Consider the following 20,157-nt stretch of genomic DNA (forward strand, 5'->3'; position numbering starts at 1 on the left):
AGTAAGGGAAACATCACGAATGAAGTCGATGTTCAGCTGGAACTTCTTGCAGAAACTGACAAAGAGGCGAGGTATTGTGCCCCTAGCGCCAACCATTAGCCCAACTACTTCAATGGAGGTGAGGTGATATTTCTCCAAATAGAATGGAACTGTGGGCTCATAAATTCTGCATTTTTCTGCGTGGACTTCTGCGGGCTGTTGTTCCTGTGGCTCGAACCTGACTGTCGGGTCGATAATGTAGGCGTCTATTTTCCTTCCGAGTGTCATTTATATTTGTTACTGTTGCTCCAAGATATTTTAATTTTTCAACCTCTTCGAAGGATAAATTTCCAATTTTTATATTTCCATTTCGTACAATATTCTGGTGACGAGACATAATCACATACTTTTTTTTTTTCGGGACTTACTTCCGAACCTATCGCTTTACTTGCTTCAAGCACAATTTCCGTGTTTTCCCTAAACGTTTCTGCATTTTCTCGTAACATATTTGTCATAATATTATTCTACTAGAATATGAAAACGCAGTAAAAAGTAGGAAAATTAGGGCAAATTACTAAAACTTAGGACAAAGAAGGGCATTTTACACAAAAGTAGGAAAGGAGGGAAAGTGGTCGGCCTGGTATAATATGTTTTAACATAAAAGAAAATCGGCGTGAAAAACTGTCGCGAAATGGCAGACTTACATGTTACTATGTGAAATTCAGAATGTACACCCTTCCCACTTCACCCTGCAATGTTTATCCCATACAATTTACAACTAGCAATTAAATTATCGTCCTGTTTATTTGTACATGTAAATAATACAGTCAGACAGTTTCACAGTTGATAATTAATTCAGGGCGCAGACTGCCTTTGTGACAGTGCCTATTTTAGGAATTATCCACTGGAGCACACGAAGCTACCAACAGGGGACTGCGGCTCATTTGCTACGGAATGTGTAAGCAGACCTCACCCTTACACGGCAATGACTTATTAAATGCAGCCACACTCTGATACTCTGGATTAAAGGATAAAGAATGTCTCCTTTTGTACCTCTCTTGCATTAACAATGCGAAAAAAGAATAAACAGTTCTCTACGTCAGAGGTTTCCTACCTTTTGAGTGTCACGGACCCCTTGAACCTCGTACATCATTTTGGCCAATCCCTAAAATGTTTTGTATAATTTAGGCTGGTAATCCACAAACGATTAGAAAAAACGCGGAAATTCTACTTGAAGCAAGTAAAGCGATAGGGTTGGAAGTAAACCCCGAAAAGACAAATTATATGATTATGTCTCGTGACCAGAATATTGTACGAAATGGAAATATAAAAATTGGAGATTTATCCTTCGAAGAGGTGGAAAAATTCAAATATCTTGGAGCAACAGTAACAAATATAAATGACACTCGGGAGGAAATTAAACGCAGAATAAATATGGGAAATGTATGTAATGTATTTATTCACACTGCAATGGGTATATACCCGGTGGCAGTGGTAACTAATTACACTCAATAATGACAATAATAAACTTAAAATTAAAAATACAATTAATAATACTAATAATTAATACTAACAATAATTTATAATAATAATAATAATAATAATAATAATAATAATAATAATAATAATAATAAACAACAGGGAATATCCTAAATTAAATGAAACGATCACTTAAAATAACATTCGAAATAAATTTAATTTGTATCTTAAGCCTAAGTTCAAACTAAAACCCACGAGTATGATATGTTCATATCTGCAAAAGTACCTTTCAACATTACACTCATTTCGCTGTCAACTCACTCACTGCACCCAACTCATGCCTGTTATTATTCGGTTGAGAAGCTTTTGTCATCTACTCTGCTGTCAAAAAATCTGAAAGTTAGAATTTATAAAACAGTTATATTACCGGTTGTTCTTTATGGTTGTGAAACTTGGACCCTCACTTTGAGAGAGGAACATAGGTTAAGAGTGTTTGAGAATAAGGTGCTTAGAAAAATATTTGGAGCTAAGAGGGATGAAGTTACAGGAGAATGGAGAAAGTTAGACAACGCAGAGCTGCACGCATTGTATTCTTCACCTGAATAATTAAGAACATTAAATCCAGACGTTTGAGATGGGCAGGGCATGTAGCACGTATGAGCGAATCCAGAAATGCTTATAGAGTGTTAGTTGGGAGGCCGGAGGGAAAAAGACCTTTGGGGAGGCCGAGATGTAGATGGAAAGATAATATTAAAGTGGTTTTGAGGGAGGTGGGATATGATGGTAGAGACTGGATTAATCTTGCTCAGGATAGGGACCAATGGCGGGCTTATGTGAGGGCGGCAATGAACCTCCGGGTTCCTTAAAAGCCATTTGTAAGTAAGTAAGATCAAAATACCCCTGATTTACTATGAAAAAGAAGAACAGTGGACTATATAGTTGACTTTATGTTGTCTGCAAACAACTGGATACATTAAGAAGATTGATTGATTGATTGATTCTTTCGGTTATACAGACATTTTTTGTTATAATATGATAATAAGAAAGCTTAAGTGCTGTTAAGACAGAAATGTTTCAATGTTGTAAGCAATGTCCTTGTTCTTGTTTTAAATAATATAAAAATACTGAAAACCCTTGCACTTATATTACTTTTCCACAAAAATATTTTCGTGGCAAAATAATACAAGTGACTGTAGGACCCTATTTTACCTAAAATGTTTTAGAATAGATAATTTCTATTTAGAAGTTTAAAAAAAATATAGGTACCAACATATACAACTGTAAATTTACAGCAACATAGTCCTGTAACAGATTTTTTAATTTTCGTTTCAACTTCAAAGTCACTTATCTCAAAACTTACTAAATGTCACTTATATCACTTTGCTTCTGAGTGCCTCAATTAGGAACATTAAATCCAGACGTTTGAGATAGGCAGGGCATGTAGCACGTATGGACGAATCCAGAAAGGCATATACAATGTCAGTTGGGAGGCCGGAGGGAAAGACCTTTGGGGAGGCCGAGATATAGATGGGAAGATAATATTAAAATGGATTTGAGGGAGGTGGGATATGATGATAGAGACTGGATTAATCTTGCTCAGGATAGGGACCAATAGCGGGCTTATGTGAGGGCGGCAATGAACCTCCGGGTTCCTTAAAAGCCGTAAGTAAAAAAGGAAGTAAGTAAGTAGGTATACCTTATTTTATTTCAAGGGGTGCAGTTCGGTGGCTCCTTTGAACACCCACTTAGAGATTTATGACTTCCTACACAAACACCTCTGACAATTCCATCCTGTCCCCTCGTCCCAACATTGCACAACTGCCATAATCCTAGTGACCTTCAAATGAGACTGACGGGATTCTTGGAGTTCGGAAAAGATGCAGCAACTCTGCCTAAACGTGGATTTGACGAGAGCCTGTCAATTCTTCTGAACAAGGGTTGTGATTGGTTACTTACAGGAGAAGACAAGATTTCCGTCACCGCAAGGAAGAAATTTATTTATGACATCCAATTCGTAGGGGGCAGTAGAAGGTCTGTCGGCAAAGTCCTTTCTATGAAACTGCACTCCATGAAAAAAAAATACAGTATAGGTAGGTAAGTAAGTATTTGGAGCAATAATAGAGGTATGTCAACTACACCTACAAATTGGGAGTCTATAAACCGTACAGCGAATTCCGGCCGATACTCCTGTTGCACGTATTATGTATCGGCCGACTTTCATTTGAACTAAGCAAATATTTAGCATTTACATGACACCGTTTGGTTTGTGATCACATTCCAATTCGACATCATCGGTGTAGAAGATATGAATAACGCAAGAACTGCGCTGGTTAATATTTTCAGCCGGAAAACAAGGAGCTGTGTAACGGGGCACACACATACGAGGAATATGTACGACCGCACATGGTCTCCTGTGCCCCGGAGCGCCGTATAATAAAGGACAACCGCTGTAAAACAGCTTCACGTTAGGAGCGCTCTATACATACTATAACTTATTCCGTATAGCCCGTAAGGATTTCTCGTCCGTGCATGTATCCTGTAATAGATCTCAGGAATAAAGATGTACAACAACGTGCACGAAACAAATGAAGGTACGTGAGGCCCATGGAAATATACCAGAGTTTTCGTAACAAAAAGAGTAATGCGAAATAGCACATTCTTTTCCATTAGTGAAAGAATAACAAGTGATAATAGAGAATAATAAAAATAGAAAACGAACGAGCGAATCTAAATCCTGAGAAGGAATCATGGAGAATACGCGGAGAACAAGGCGAAGACAAGATAATACATGGGCAAGACAAGGAGAATAATAGAACACAAACCAACGAAAGAAGAGAGTGGTAAATGAGGAAGTGAAATAAGTGCAGGAAATAGAAGGGGAAGTATTGATAGTGTAAATCGTATTAGGAGTACGAAACGAGGGGGCAATAGTGAAGAAAAAAACTGTCTATAATCTGAGAAGTGGTGTATCAGTGGGTTGAAATAATAGTAGGTTTAGTTAGATGAATATAATAACAAGGGGAATGCAAAGAGGACAGGAGGAATACAAGGAGTATATGGGAAATACCAAAAGATAAAGGGGAATACATAGAGAACAAAGGCAATACAAGATGAAGAAGGGAAATTTAAGGAGAACATAGGAAGAAAAGTAAAGAAGGTAAACTTGGGAATTATAAATGAGACAGTAGAGATAGTGGACAATTTCAAATAAAGTCAAAAGGAAAATAGCAAAGGCAAAGGAAGCTTTTAACAGAAAAAGAAGCATCTTCTGCGGATCTCAGGAAAAAAGAACTAAGGAAGAGACTAGTGAAGTGCTTTGTGTGGAGTGTGGCACTGTATGGGGCAGAAATATGAATATTACGACGAAGTGAAGAGAAGCGAATAGAAGCATTTGAAATGTGGATATGGAGAAAGATGGAGTGTGTGAAAAGGACACACATAATAAGAAACGAAGCTGTGCTGGAAAGAGTGGGTGAAGAAAGAATGATGCTGAAACTGATCAGGAAGAGAAAAAGGAATAGACTGGGTCACTAGTTAAGAAGAAACTGTCTACTGAAGGATGCACTGGAAGGAATGGTGAACGGGAAAAGAGTTCAGGGCAGAAGAAATCAGATGACAGACGACATTAAGGTATATGGATCATATGAGGAGACAAAAAGGAAGGCAGAAAATAGGAAAGACTGGAGAATGGTGGGCTTGCAGTGAAAGACCTGCCCTTGGGCAAAACACTATGGATGAATGAAAAGGTGAATATATAGATAATAAGAGAGTACTAGGTGAAAGAGGGGAATATACAGAGAACAAGGGAAAAGGGGAAGGTAAGGAGAATAAAGTGAAGACAAAGAGTCAAGAGAAACAAGGGCAATGCAACGAGAACAAAGGGTAATACGAGGAGAAGAGGGGAATACAAAGAGAATAAGGGGAATATACGGAAAACAAGGGAAATACAAATAGAACAAGGGGGGTATATTTAGTATTTTATTTAGTACTTATTTATTTAACATGGTAGAGATAAGGCCTGCCCTCTACCAGGAGATTCCAACTATAATATGAAGAATAAAATTACTATTAGTATTAAGTTTACAATTACAATTTCAAATAAAATTACAATTAGTATTAAATTTACAATTACAATAACAATAAAAATCAAAGAACGAAAAGATTACCTGACTAATTAAAGCTAGGTAATTTATCATAGAAAAACAAAGAATATTTTATATTTACTGAATTACAAATTAAACCTATAATAACAAAATTGTATAGCGATGAACGGAGAACAAAGGAAATACAAGGAGAATAAGGAGAATATAAGGAGAACAAGGTGAATACAAGGAAAGCAAGGAGTGGTTGCATTTTTACGTGACCGTAAATTCTCAAGTTATCCCCTCGATATCTAGTTAGGAGAACATATAGTTGAATGTTCTGCTCCTAGCAGCAAGGAAGTTTTTGTTTCGAGAAGACTCACGGAACATAGCGTGCACTTGAAGAGATTGAAATATTAAAGGCTAGACTAAAACTCAGTTTATATGCTTACGAGAGTGCACACTCGATACATAAAAGGTGAGGCAATTCCGCTGGGAAAGTGTTGTTTTCTTGTATACAAGCTCACCTCAACATTTTTAGGGGGTGCGGAGCGGAAGAATCGAGATAGACAGGCAAGAAGCAGGGCAGACAGGTACAAGACAGGCTTGTGGGTGGAGACCGCAGGTTGAAATATTTAGTCCACAACAAATCGCGTCACTAGGGCGACGTGGAGTAGGTCGGCAGCCTCATGCATAGTTTAGGAGCTTAGCATCACATATAAAAGTCTTAACAAAGGCAGATGGTAGAAGACGAGAAACCTAATCTGAAGCAGGAATGCAGAGAAGGGGAGCTTCGTGTAAGAGGCGAGAGAGCAAAACAGAGAGAAGAGTATGGCAAACATACGAAGTTATGCTAACCTCGAAAAGAGCTGGAATTCACACAACTGTTTATTCCATACATGGGCACAATTTTCGGTTACGTGAGGCACTCGATTTGAAATAGTTTGTTTACCAGGAGAGGAGACTGCAGAGTAGGATGGGAAATATAAACTGCTGTGACCTGCGTCACCTTATCGTAATCGCTAAGGCGGTCAGTGGCGAATTATTAGGAAAGCGCTTGGTTAACATGAGACTCGAAAACTTTTACTCAATTTGGCAAATTAATTCGGCAGCTTTAATCATAAACCTCTTTACTATTTCTCCATCATTGAATTGATTTAAATCACAGGCGAGAAATTGCGTAACTAGCCAATAATATTCCATCACGTTGTCTACGTTTATTTTGTTGTATATTCTGGCGTTTATCAAGATTACTTAATAGATTTGCACGTTCTCGACCTAAAATAATTTCAGAAAGTCATATTTCGTTTTCTACGCACATTTGATATTTTTTTTATAAATTTCTTTTGGAAATAATACGTACAGACAACATTGAATTCCTCGTACCTTTTAATGCAGCGTGTTTAAGGTATAATGTCGTATGCAAATGTTAAGATCATAAATTTTTTTCGGAACAATACGAAAAATAACATTTAATTTGTCTTCCCTTCTAATTCAGCATGTTCTTTATAACATAAGGAGTAATGTCGTTGTATATTAAATTTATTATATATCGTATGTAAACAGCAAAAAAACTTTTCCTCCCATTTCTCATGAAATAATCCTTTTCTAACGCGTACACACTGCTTTGATAATGCCATTATGCCACCACTGATATTGCTTATGAAACTGATATAGAACCTGCCCACGCCTAGGAGCTACGTGAGGGAGGAACGGGGACTGTGAAGATGATGTCACTCAGAGCGATAAGCTCTGTGAAGGTCAGTAAGGCACAAATTCTTAAGTGAGGCACGATAACCATATATGGTTTATACTCATAAATACGAGGTCTAGGTGGAACAAGTCACTCAACTAGCGTGACGCCACAACCATCAGATTTGGAGATCTATGCAGGAATTTTGGACGTCCTGTATTTAAAATAAATACCACTTGAAATCCTTTATTGGGAAACCGAGTTGCTGAGTGGTCAGACCTTCAGCCTGTCCGGGTTAGAGTCCCGGGATTAGTGAATTTGTGGCTGACAAGATCGTAGTTGGAATTTTTCTCGGGATTCTCCCGTTTCTTCATGTTAGGCATCTACATCATTCTATAGTATTTCCCGAACGCCGTCTGGCTGGCCTAGGGACAAGTGGGGCTGTCTGTTCGAAACCTAGATATGCAGTGAACCTTAATACAGTCAGCCTGTGAGTTTCGGAATGCGCCTAGCTTGAAAAGTCGCAGTGGTGGGTCCCGAAATTCCATTCCATGGGACACCGAATGTCCGGACTATGGGCTTCAGAAGTAATTCTTATGATATTATTTTATTGAGTTATTTTACGACGCTGTATCAACATCTCAGGTTATTTAGCGTCTGAATGATATGAAGATGATAATGCCGGTGAAATGAGTCCGGGGTCCAGCACCGATAGTTACCCAGAATTTGCTCGTATTGGGTTGAGGGAAAACCCCGGAAAAAACCTCACACAGGTAACATACCCCGACCGGGATTCGAGCCCGGGCCACTTGGTTTCGCGGCCAAACGCACTGACAGTTACTCCACAGGTGTGGACTAATTCTTGTGATTATTGTCGCTGTTCATTATACAGAGTGTCCCAAATTGATGTATACACTCTTTGAAATACTATTTCACAGCAAAGAAATGAGATAGAAATACGATTTTTGCGGTTTATGATTCAGAAGAAAGTGGAAAGCATGGAAACAATGTTCATCTGATACTGAAATGTTATTGGAAAGTGGAGAATGTTGTTGAGGTTCAACGACGTTGGAGGGTTGAATTTGGACAAGGTTAACTATAACCAGAATCCGAGACAAGTTTGAAGTCGACGGAACGGTGCAAGATGTGTTGAAAGGGCGGTGCGGAAGAAAGAGAAGTTCCACCGATAACGAGAGTGTTGAAGCAGTCATGCAGGCTTTTGCACAACCCCCAAAGAAATCAATGAGGCAATGTTCTCGTGAGATTGGTATCAGCAAATCCTGTGTTCATCGAATTTTGCGAGCTCAAAATGGAAGCCTAAAAGCGGAATCGAATCTAACAGAATTTCTCTTCACAATGTATTTAAATGACAGATAGCAGAAAGTGGCGCGTTGAATCGAAGCGAATCGAATAGAATAAAACAGAATTCAGGAGCTAGAATATTTATTCTACTGCCGGAACAGAATTTCTTGTTTCGGGTATGATCGTAAGTTCTCGTGAAGCCTTCGTGAAAAAAAAAAAAAAAAAAAAATGAACCATATCCACTGCTGGTGGCTTAATTCATTTACTATTGAAATAAAAAAAATCATAATTTAATATGAACGAAGAAAAATGAATAAATCTTGTGTAGAATTATTATCTTTTGTAGGACAAAACACAAAACTCAAAAGTACTGTTCGGTTCGATTGTGGTAAGTGGGAGCGGGCCTTTACATTCCGAGGCTTGTCCACACACTAAATGAGGACGGCTTAATGGATGGGACGAAGAGGAAGTGCTGCGGAGTTCCCGCCTCGATCTCCGGATTTAATCCCTTCAGACTTCTAGCTATGGGGAGCTCTAAGGGACACAGTGTATGCCACAAAACCACAAACACTGGACGAACTGATAGTTCAGATTGAACATGGCTGTAATGATATTCCATTAGCAACAATCCAGTTGGTACTGTCCAAATTTCACGAGAGGATCCCTGCGAGAGTAGTATAGTCCTTGCGGGGTAAGAGGAGGGAGTAAGCCAGTAACTCAGCGTTCTTAGGTGGATGGCAGTGGTGTCATTGGCCTGCTGGGACAAACAAGGCTCAGTCAATGGCCAGCCGGTTCCGTGTCGGGGATAGGTTGTAAGAGTGGGGGGAAAACTCGCATTCCTTGCTTGGCTCTTCTCGTGGAATGCGGACAGTATGTCGTTCTGCTGTACGTCGTTGTTGGGAGTGTACCTTGGCGAAAGGGTGCCATTTTGAACATGTACGGGCTAAGGAATACAAAACCGCAAAAACTGTATTTCTGTCTCATCTCGTAGCAGAGAAATAGTGTTTCAAAATTGTATACATCAATTTGGGACACTCTGAATACTAAAATTCCAATTTAAATTGGAAATGTATCCTTTCTTTATGAACTGAGGCCTGGGTGGCGCAAGCGCTAGAGGCACGGACTGTCTCTACCGGACTGTTGTGGGTTCGAGTCCAGCTTCGGGCATGGCTATTGTATTTGTATTGGTTTAAGTAAAATGAAACAAATGAAAAGAAAACAGGAAAAAACAAAGATAACTTCGGTAAACGGCCTCTGGCCGGTAAACTTAAAAAAAAAAAAAAAACTCCATGAATTTCATTATCCCCGTCACTTTCGCTGCTACTAGACCATATATTTAACAAATTTTATGTTGATATAATACTAATAAAACTATTTAAAGATATTCTTATATTAGCAATATTAGTTTCCATTCACTCCAAGAGAAAACAGTACAATCGTACTTATATAAATACTTTTATGCTCGACCATGCCGAAATGTAGTAATTATACACCTGGTAGCAATCCTTTAATGCATGTCATTAAAGTACACCTATTCATTAAAGTTCAGGTTTTCGATTATTCTCGGATATGCAATCGAAAGACAACTAGCAAAACGTCACGCACGCTGGAAATCCAATACTGTTGCAGAAGGTTATGTTCTGTTACTATAATAATTAGCGTTAATTGTATATAATATTCAAATAAATTCAATTTATCATCTCGTTTTTCAATGTCGAATTCAATTTCAAGGTTATATCAAGTTTAACGTTTATCTTACTCTCTAGATTATATCAAGCTCGTCGACATTCGTTGCCCAGAAAAAATCAATACTTTCACGTCTGCGCACATCTCACAATTTACGAGATTGCACAAGGTCAGTTCGCTCCCCAGTCACATAACAATAACATGAATACTTATGAATAATTTCAAGTTAGAAATATGGACTAGTATAAACATCCTCGCGTCTTAATTACTATCATTATATGCTCGTTGCATAATGTACTATTGTGAAAGAGAACAATGGTAATTTCACTTGTAATTTGTACGTATGGAGTAATAAAGTAAAATTTTATTGTACACCATACTTGTATGGGGCACAATCCTCATAATTTGTGTAAGCACAGGTGAATTTACTTGAAATGTATTATACCATGCTTTAGTGGAATAGAGTCCTGGTATATTAATTAGTAAATTAGAACTTGTGATTCCGGAAGATTATTATGAGGGCATTACCTTGCTTCGTGAGCTGCTTGAAGTCCTCCCACAGGCATAGCAGCCCGCATGACCTATGCGCGACATCATGGCGACGGGGACTCCCCGAAGTGGAGTCGATAGGTGTCAACAGCCGACGTCTCACTACAGCCAACAAAAGACGTTCGACGCGCGTAGCAATCTCGTCCAAGTGGCGATTGTAGTCGGCCTGAGGGGGACAAAAGACAGACAGTTACTAACAGCACAAGAATCCACAACCCAGGCTCCTTCTACCACAAAGTCGTCGCTTAAGGCTATGGATCTACGTTTTTACACCAATTCATTTGAAACTTTTACCATATTTTTCTTGCAATGTGGACATGCAATATACAAATTTTCACTTTGATATTCCAATTACTTTACTTACATTTTTTTTTAAATAGTCCTAACGCGTTGCAGATATTTAATGGAATGTGTTCCACTGTATTTATTTATATATTTTTTTGTTTCTTACTTTTATTGTGTTATCATGTAAATCATGAATAATCTCAAGGGAAAAATTGTTCCGGGGCCGAGTATCGATCCCGGGATCTCTGGTTGAACGTACCAGCGCTCTGCCAACTGAGCTACCCGGGAACTCCACCCGACACCGTCTCAACTTTTCCCTTTATATCCACACAACTCGTGTGGGTTGACGAAACGCCAGAGACCCACATCGAGTGCACACAATCTCTGTGTGACTTGGAATTGTGGTTTTCTGTTAACGTACACAGTGACGTATATATTATGCAAATCTAGTCTTTCAGGTAAAGCTCCCTGTAAAGCAGATTTGAATAAAATAAATATAAAGGGAAAAGTTGAGACGGTGTCGGGTGGAGTTCCCGGGTAGCTCAGTTGGCAGAGCGCTGGTACGTTCAACCAGAGGTCCCGGGATCGATACCCGGCTCCGGAACAATTTTTCCCTTGAAATTATTCAAATCTGCTTTACAGGGAGCTTCACCTGAAAGACTAGATTTGCATGTAAATCGTGTTTATTTATCTTTTAACGCCAATATGTATCCCACTGTGTTGTTTTTTTATTATTATTAATCTATTTTTTTGTGTACATTTTATTCAATTGTCGGTTTCTGGTTTAATTATGTGAATCCTACTTAATTGCAATCTAATACTAATATGTATACTAATGTGTTTATTTTTATTTTTACTGTGTACATTTTTTACTGAATTATCGGCTTCTGTTTTTATGTGATTCGTATTTGATTCTAACAACATTAATATGTATTCCACTATGTTTATTTTTATTTTATGAGGTACATTTTTATGTAACTACCTCTTTTGATCTCATTATGTACCTAAATTGTATCAGTTTGTAATTACTTAATTCCGATCCAGTTGTATGGTCAACTATGTAAGCAAGTTTTAATCCTGGTTGAGTGTAAGAGAAGGGTTTAGGGCCTTAACTCTGCCAGGTTAAGTAAAGCCATTATTATTATTATTATTATTACTATTATTATTACTTTGTCATAATTTTCAAATTTTACATAATTTTTCTTTAAATTTATATTTAATTTATTCCTGATAGATGTATGTAAAATATGACATGCTTTTCAGAAAAAAATATTTACCATTTTAGTTGTTAATTTTTCAATTAAAAAATGGTCACTTTCTCAAGACACGGTGGTTTTAATACTTTCAATAGCAGAAGAGAATACATGTGTCAGTTTATTTCACATGCTTTTGTGGACTTCTGTGCAAAATGTCACTGAGATTTGAGAAAAACTGCATTCATTAGAGCATTTTGAATGTTACAAAATGTTGAAAATTGGAAAATCGAGAAAACGAGTATTAAAGTACAGCATGTATATTATATAGGCTTATACTATCGCTATTCTTCCTTCCTATATACGTCTACCACACACATTTTACTCCTACATAACAGCGCGTAATTTTTTTTATGGCTATGATGTGTTCTTTGTAATGTGTTTGAAAATTACAAAACACCTCCACATATGCAGAACACGTCACAAATGCTAACCACACCCACAGAGACATCAACACAGACATGGAAACCAAAAAGCCAGAAACTAAACACACTAGAACAATATGAAACATACAGACACACGAAAACACCCCCCAACGAAATTCTCAACACACAACTCAATTTCAGACTCTACATTATACCACACGAACACACCCTCAAAGGAAACAGAACAAGAGGCGCTAAGACCAACAACGACCAGTCCTGAGGATGACCTATAAATAGGTCGAAACATGTAAACAAGAAGCACTCAAATGTTGGTTGCTTGACGTTTGTCAGCCCACTTTGAGTTCTGTGGATATAGAGGAAAAATTGGATCGGTGTGGGTAGAGTTCCCGGGTAGCTCAGTGGGAGAGCGTTGGCACGTTTAACCAAAGGTCCCGGGTTCGATACCCGGCCCCGGAACAATTTTTCTCTCGAAATTGTTCAAATTAACTTTACAGGGAGTTTTCCTGAAAGCTTAGTTTGCAAGGTAGGTTAGAATTTAACACAAGAAAGTCTTATCATACATACTCCGAAGTGATACAATGTTGAAAGTTGTGTAATCAAAATGTATGAAACATTATATTTTTTAGAGTTAAAAACAGTGGCGGCTTCTCAAGGAGGTTGCAGGTTTGTACAACCCCCAGTAATGTTGCTAATCTCCCGGCTTTGTTACTATTAAAAATATAATTTTATTTTACAATTTTCATTCATGACTGTCTGCAGCTGGCGTCTTTTTTTGTAAATCTGCAGGAGCCTCCGAGCCTCTTGGTTTGCAGAGACGTTGAAGACCTATTGAAGGTAGTTTATAGAGATGTTCGGCTAGTGCGGGGAAAGGGAGGTTAGAGGCGTGGTCTACTGCTTTCCTAATTGAGAACGGTTTGTCGCACTCCCTGACATGGACACCAACGTCAGTGCAGAAGAAACTAAATTCACTGGGAAAGTATCTGTTTGAACTAGCCATTTGTCCGAAGTAATAAACATGAAAAATGTATTCATTCGGCTTGTGCAACGAACAGTCGCATATTATTTTCTCAATCTACATGCACAATACATAAAGAAGCTTGTATTTTGCTTTGAAGTTCTAACAGTTGTCGTTCTGAGTTGTCCCGACAGCCTACGAAAGCTGCATTTGAATTTCATGAACGAAAACATTGCACTTGGTAGGCCTACTTGGTAGCATTCTGATGACGATTCTGTGCTCAAATGTTTTTCATGAGGGTAAATCGCAATATAGAGAACTTAGAAGCTTTGCCCACGACCCCTTCCAATTTTGAACTTTCTGTATAAATATGACAACACGCTAGAAATGCCACTGCACACATCATCTCTTTATTCTCCGTCTTTCACTGTTGCTACTTCTCGTCACTGGAATTCTCTGCCGCCTGAAGTCAAGGGCTGCCGAACTTTAATTTCCTTTAAATGTAAATTAGAAAAGTATCTTATGATGAGTTGCCAGACCTAACGTGTTGCAAATGTGTTCCACTGTATTTATTATTACTTTTTTATTATCTGAATCGTGTTTATTTATCACTTAACGCCAATATGTATCCCACTGTGTTGTTTTTTATTATTAATCTGTTTTTTGTGTACATTTTATTCCATTGTCGGTTTCTGATTTAATTATGTAAGTCCCACTTAACTGTAATCTAATATTAATATGTATACCAATGTGTTTATTTTTATTTTTACTGTGTACATTTTTCTTTTTTTATTGAATTATCGGCTTCTGTTTTTATGTGATTCGCATCTGATTCTAACAAATTAATATGTATTTCACTATGTTTATTTTTATTTTATGAGGTAAATTTTACGTAACTACCTATTTTGATCTCATTATGTAATCAGTATGTAATTACTTAATTCTGACCAAGTTTTATGATCAACTGTGTAAGCAAGTTTTAACCCTGGTTGAGTGTAAGAGAAGGCCTTAAGGCCTTAACTCTGCCAGGTTAAATAAAGCCATTATTATTATTATTATTATTATTATTATTATTATTATTATTATTATTATTATTATTCTTTTAAATAGGTATGCATGCATTTAGTCATTTTACTTATTAATTGCATATAAATTAGCTTTATATGTATACGCCCTCAGGTATACACGGTTTTAAACTTTAAAGTAAAGTATGTTTAACTCCTCTTCGATATCCATTGCGCACCACCATATTTTCAAACCACCAGCCGCCACTGGTTAAAAACAAAATTTCAATATTTTATTATTTTTTTATGCTCGACTATGCCGAAATGTAGTAATTATACACCTGGTAGCAGTCCTTTAATGCATGTCATTAAAGTACACCTACTCATTAAAGTATAGGTGTTTTCAGCCATTGGCAACTCAGCTTACAGGTGTTCAGCCAATAACAAGTCAGCTTTGTACCGTTATAAAACCGCAAGTATCGATTATTCTCGGATATGCAATCGAAAGAGAATTAGCGAAAAATCACGGAGGCTGGAAATCCAATACTGTCGCAGAAGGTTATGTTCTGTTACTATAAAAATTAGCGTTAATTGTAAATAATATTCAAATAAATTCAATTTGTTATCTCGTTTTTCAATGTCAAATTCAATAATCAAGGTTATACCAAGTTTAACGGGATTACACAAGGTCAATGACATTATTGTTCCTCGGAAAAAATCAATACTTTCGCGTCTGCGCACATCTCACAATTCACGACCTAGAACAAGGTCACTTCCGATCTTGTCAGATACAAATAAAATAATAAAATACAATAAAATCTGAATAATTTCAAGTTAGAAATATGGTCGAGCATGAAAAGTCGTATGAAACTCGCCTATAATGGTAATTAAGAAGCTCGTATGAAAATTATGAAACTCGCTTGCGCTCGTTTCATAAACATCCATACTCGCTTCTTAATTACGATCATTATAGGCTCGTTGCATAATGTACTATTTTTGCTATTCTCACCGATTCATAGCTTTAAAGACAATAGTACAAACAGTACCACACTCTCAGTGATAAATTTCTATTCCCTTGCCGGGAGTGACTGCAATTGGACTCTGTTCAAGCTCAGTACGTAATAAAACAGTGGCCCACAGAGAAATGTAATCAGCAAATAAAATACTCACAGTAGTAATACGTCCAAGTGCAAGAAAAATTAGCCAATTACTGTATGAGATATTAAAATAATATATTTGTCGTGTGTATACATGTAAGGTCGTGCTCAATCCAGAGGAAAAGATTGCAGCGCCTTTGTTTTGTTCCAAGTGATGTGTGGAGGCATTCTGCTTTGTATATTGCATGCACTTCTCTGAAATGTATGCACGAGCAATAACACTGCGCACGGACTATTACATGCATTACCGCGTTACCACAACTTACCAACACGAAGAGCGGGACGAGAGGATGGAGTTGGGAGAAGTATTTATATAAAACTGGCGCCATTTTCCAAGCCATGTTTGAACCGTCCGTGGCTCCCGTTTAAATTCCTTGCTCAAACAACGAGACAAACACCTCAACAAACCTTTTGTTCACCGCTAGAGGGAACAGCGAAACTTGTTAATTACATTCATACGTACATTACGGCGGAATGAATTCTGAGCAGATGGAAACTGGAATCCATTTCAGTCGTAAGGGCTCTGCAAACAAAGATCTGAACTACTAGACCGAACACTGAACAAACTGTATGCCGCAATTATATTATTTAACAACGATTTCAAACTAAAGAGACTACTGACAAGCCTCTGAGATGTATAAACAATGAAGCAGTGCTAGGGGAAATCAAAATTCATAATTTGTTTCATAATTGGATAGCTGATTTTCGTTTTTGGATAAAAATACAGTACTGGAAACATGAAATTTTGTCAAACCCTTCAGCAATAGCCTATACTTTTTTTTAACAGGATAGCTTTCTCTTGATACCTCGGATAACGAAAACGTTATTATAAATTATTATATTACAGTATATACAGAATGGTCCAACTAAAGGTGGAGTTTGCCGCTAGCTGTCCGATTTTGTCACTGTTCGTCCCATTTAATATATAGAACATTCTATTAAATTAATAAACAAATGAAATAATGGTTAATAAATTAAATTAACAAATAATAAAGGAAAATACAAAATTAATATCTTCGGAATATGTATGATAAGACTTTCTTGTGTTAAATTTTAACGTACCTTGTTTACATGTTTCGACCTATTTATGGGTCATCTTCAGAACTGGTCGTTGTTGGTCTTGGCGCCTCTTGTTGTTTCCTGTGTGGGTGCGTTCGTAGTGTAGAGTCAAAGAATGTATGTGTTTTGAAATTGAGTTGTGTGTTGAGAATATAGAAGTTGTTGCAGGTGTTACATTTGAGTTTGTATACGCCTGTGTGGTTGTATTTGTTTGTTTGTGTGTTGAGATGTTTTTATAGAGTGTTATTTGTTCTGTATGCGATGTTGTAATTTAATTTATTGAATAAGGTTGCAATTTTATGTATGTTTTGTTTTCGCATGTTAGTGTGATGTATTTTTTTTTGTGTTCTTGTGTTTGTGTTGTATTCTTATGTTTTTTTGTGCAAGTTCTGTGTAGTGTAGAGTGTGTGCTAATTGCAAGTGTATTTTGTATGCATTTGTGTTGTGTTGATTTTTTGTGTAGTGTAGGTGTTTAATGTTGTTTTGTATTTTTGTTCTTTGTGATGTGGTTTTTGTCTTTTGTGCTGGGTATGATGTGTTTTTTATGTTGATTTGGGCGTATTTCGGTGTTAGTTGTTGGTTTAGGCATTCGTGGTTAAAGTGTAGGTGGTGTGATGTTTTTATGGCTTTTATGCTCGACCATGCCGAAATGTAGTAATTATACACCTGGTAGCAGTCCTTTAATGCATGTCATTAAAGTACAGGTGTTCAGCCAATGACAAGTCAGCTTTGTACCGTTATAAAACCTCAGCCAATGACAAGTCAGCTTTGTACCGTTATAAAACCGCAAGTATCGATTATTCTCGAATATGCAATCGAAAGAGAATTAGCGAAAAGTCACGGAGGCTGGAAATCCAATACTGTCGCAGAAGGTTATGTTCTGTTATAATTAGAGTTAATTGTAAATAATATTCAAATAAATTCAATTTGTCATCTCGTTTTTCAATTCTAAATCAATTTTCAGGTTATACCAGAGTAATGTTCATCTTATTCTGTGCCAAGATCAATGAAATTCGGCCTCGGAAAAAATCAATACTTTCGCGTCTGCGCACATCTCTCAATTCAGGTCAGTTCGCACATAACCATAATTTTGAATACTCGCTTGCGCTCGTTTCATAAACAATCCTGCTTGCGTCTTAATTACTACCATTATAGGCTCGTTGCATAATGTACTATTATCCGTTCCGACCTGTATTTGTGTATTAAAGTCTTGTCATACATATTCCGAAGTGATACAGTGTTAAAAGTTGTGTAATCAAGATGTACAAAATTAATAGATAAATTTGCCAAATTTACGTATATATATTGATTAAGGGACTCAATTCCAAATACACTTGATTTTTTTACTTGGTTATTTAACGATGCTGTATCAATTACTATCTCTTTTAGCGCCGATGGGATTGGCGATAGCGAGATGGTATTTGGCGAGATGAGACAAAGGATTCGCCATAGATTACTCGACATTCGCCTTACGATTCGGGAAAACCTCGGAAAAAACCCAACCATGTTATAGCCTTTGTTTTGATTCACTGACACGTAACAAATGGGTAACACGAAATGCTCTTTATAAAGGATAGTAAACAATTTGCTTCACCTGAAGCTGTTTTCTCGAAACATACTCTGAGAGGCGTAGGAACATAAATAGCTGGTCATTTCATGCATTTTTTTCACCTAATTATGCAAAAAAAAAATAATAATAATTTGGGCGGATTTAGGGATTCATTACTTTCTAATTCAGTAAGAACTTTTATTTGTTTAGTATTTGTAACGTGAAATAAAATACAAACTTTCCAGTGTTTTAGTGTAATAAAAAATGAATATATAAAGTAATAATCGAATTAATATCAACAAAGAATTTGGAGTTAAAAAATAAAATAAATAACAAATTTACTAAATGGAAAAACAATGAGCTATGTATTACTTATAAAAGTTCATGCCCGTATTCCCGTGAGGATTTTTGAAATGATCATGGGATTCTAATAAAACTGTGATTTTCCCAACGGCACAAACTTTCTTTCCCTATTCAAACAGGGAAGTAACTTCGAATACTCTTGTTATTGACTTGCAAATAAAATTGGAGAACAGAAAAGTCTGTAGAATTCACGGAAAACTTCCGAACTTGTACTTCAAAATCTTTTTCAAGCTATCGGCCATGGACTGTTTATTACTTTCAACACCTCTAGAGATTCTCGCCAAAGTATCGGACGAGCTAGTAAAGAAGAAGCGTGTGGGTCCGGAATTCAAGAAGTTCGCTATTCATCCCCCCATGTTAGTTTATTTCACAGTTTCGTGTGATTTTTCATCGACACAACTTTTAAAGCAGCCCACATTACATTCTCTAAAATGATGAAACAATTTCTTCTCAGATTTACAATCACTGCATTATCGTAATTATCATGATGGTATCCAATAATTATCGTCCTTGAAAAATGTAGAATCCTTGAGGTTGGAATGCAGTAATCTGTTTCGGAACCTATTAATAATTGAAGAACAAAATGGTGGTCATATTTAGTGCCATTAATTAATTTCTACATAAATAAACTAGATTTTGTGAATAAAATCTCTATTTTTACGAAAATGCTATTTTAACAAAGTTTCAAGGTTTCAAAACAAGTTCTAATTTCTAAATAATTATTCTGTACATAATGAAATGGATGAAATTATTGAGGTTCATCAGTGTGGTTTTAGACGTAATAGATCGACTATTGATCAGATTTTTTGTATTCGACAGATATTGGAGAAAAAAATTGGAGTGTAAGGATACAGTGTATCAGTTATTCATAGATTTCAAAAAGGCATATGACTCGGTTAAGAGAGAAGTTTTATATAATATTATTATTGAATTTGGTATTCCCAAGAAACTAGTTCGATTAATTAAAATGTGTCTCAGTGAAACTTACAGCAGAGTCCGTATAGGCCAGTTTCTATCTGATGCATGTCCAATTCACTGCGGGCTAAAGCAAGGAGATGCACTATCACCTTTACTTTTTAACATCGCTCTAGAATATGCCATTAAGAAAGTTCAGGATAACAGAGAGGGTTTGGAATTGAACGGGTTACATCAGCTTCTTGTCTATGCAGATGACGTGAATATGTTATGAGAAAATCCACAAACGATTAAGGAAAACACGAGAACTTTATTTGAAGTAAAGCGACAGGTTTGGAAATAAATCCTAAAAAGACAAAGTATATGATTATGTCTCGTGACGTGAATATTGTACGAAATAGAGATTTATCCTTCGAAGAGGTAGAAAAATTAAAATATCTTGCAGCAACAGTAACAAACAT

At 36.8% G+C, this 20,157-nt stretch overlaps 1 protein-coding gene across 1 annotated transcript in view; it reads right to left on the reverse strand.

Annotated features, from left to right (window-relative positions):
• Positions 1 to 20,157, reverse strand: part of LOC138692277 (midasin-like) — a 414,487-nt gene that overhangs the window by 82,393 nt on the left and 311,937 nt on the right. Inside the window, exon 2 of the mRNA XM_069815450.1 lies at positions 10,750 to 10,936. The gene's annotated coding sequence lies outside the window, so the exon portion shown is untranslated. The remainder of the gene's footprint in view (positions 1 to 10,749; positions 10,937 to 20,157) is intronic.

This window comes from Periplaneta americana, chromosome 16, assembly GCF_040183065.1.
Source record: "Periplaneta americana isolate PAMFEO1 chromosome 16, P.americana_PAMFEO1_priV1, whole genome shotgun sequence".
NCBI classification, from domain to species: Eukaryota; Metazoa; Arthropoda; class Insecta; order Blattodea; family Blattidae; genus Periplaneta; species Periplaneta americana.